Source organism: Electrophorus electricus, chromosome 15 (assembly GCF_041902795.1).
Source record: "Electrophorus electricus isolate QZ-2024a chromosome 15, ASM4190279v1, whole genome shotgun sequence".
Lineage (NCBI taxonomy): Eukaryota > Metazoa > Chordata > Actinopteri > Gymnotiformes > Gymnotidae > Electrophorus > Electrophorus electricus.
Genome location: NC_137511.1, coordinates 24753392 through 24754936, shown reverse-complemented (window position 1 = coordinate 24754936; position 1545 = coordinate 24753392). Strand labels below are relative to the sequence as shown.

Below are 1545 nucleotides of genomic sequence, written 5' to 3'. Positions count from 1 at the left end.
CTACTCTATTTCCAATGTGCAAGTTTCAACTTTGTTGACTTACATTTCTGCTCACATGTACATTCCAGTGAATGGTTTACATGACACCTTCATCAGCTAGGTGTGATTTTTTTAAAAACAAAAAGAGTGTTCATGCAAAAATGCTTAGCCACCTTGAGCCATCCCACGTCTTCACGTGGGAAACCTTGGAGGCCACGGTAGTGTTTTAAGCAGCGGATCAGTCTAATACTCTGATGAGCTTTTGGGCACCTGTTCACCTGGAATTGACATTAGTTTGCTAAAATAATGAGTAGACCATTCCAGAGATTACTGTCTTTGAATTTGCATCTCAGGCCATTTGCAGTCCTGAGTCAATGATATATGGGTACTCATAATTGAGCTTGAAGAAGTCCTAAGACTTAACCCTAAAGTGCCCAAAACATATAACAGCTGCGATGGCCGAGAGGTTAAGGCGTTGGACTCGAAATCCAATGGGGGTTCCCTGCGCAGGTTCGACTCCTGCTTGCAGCGTGATGGAATCAGATGTTTTTCTCCTGATGGCTTTGCTGGAAGAATAAATTCACAGTGTCATGTAGTTCTCCTTTTGCACATGCTTGCCATTCCATTTGCAACTTTGTGCCAGTGAAACTGTAGGAGTCCTAGGAATTGAAGCAGAAATAGCTGCTTTGTCGATAAGTTGTGATGACCCAGGGATTAATGTGTTGGTGTCAAGCTCCAATGTGCTCTGTTGCAGAATAGAGAATTTAGTTGCTTATTTGAAGTGATTTCTGCAGAGACATCATGCCACCAGTGTGGAGAGCTTGCACTCCCAGACCCTTTCCTGAACGATCTACCTGCCACATAGCAGTGTCTTGTTTCATGTAGTGGAGAAAGCACATCCTTCTTACCTCCGTGATGTCAAGGGCATGTAAAAACTCTTCAACTATTGGACAGTCATCTTAGCTCAGTGAAAATTCTGGAAGACTATTTCTCACATGCAAATTGCAGTGGTGTTTGCCTATGCTTTTCTTGTACCAGCATTCCAGGGACAGCACCATCTTTTCTCTTTAACTATAACACTTTATTTATTACACTGTTTACTCCAGTGCCCACCCACCAAAAGTCACTAACAAGATGATGTACTTGCAAGTAACAGCAGTAGTAGCAGCAGCATGACTCGTCTTCATTCTTCCAAAGTTCACACGTTACCCTGCTGCTGCGCTCCCTTCGTTTGCTTCCATTAGCTGCACACATCAGATTTAAAATCTTGATGCTCACCTACAAAGCCAAAAATGGGCCAGCCCCTTGATACAGGGAGTCAATGGTCAAAGCCCGATTCGTACCTCAAGTGCTTCAAACCTCAAGTATGGCTCGGCTTGAAATTCCATGCTCCAAGTCTCATGGAAGACGAGCATTGAGACTCTTTTCTGTCCTGGCCTACAGATGGTGAAATGAACTTCCACTTGCTGTCCTGACAGCAGAGTTCCTTGAAGTCTTCAACCACAGACTAAAGACCGATCTATTCATGGAATATTTATATGACAAATGACCCTGCTCCTATATTGA

At 43.4% G+C, this 1545-nt stretch overlaps 1 non-coding gene across 1 annotated transcript; it reads left to right on the top strand.

Annotated features, from left to right (window-relative positions):
• Positions 1-428: 428 nt before the first annotated feature.
• Positions 429-510, top strand: trnas-cga (transfer RNA serine (anticodon CGA)). The gene has a single exon. It is a non-coding gene; the product is annotated as a tRNA-Ser (tRNA).
• The last annotated feature ends 1035 nt before the right edge of the window (positions 511-1545 follow it).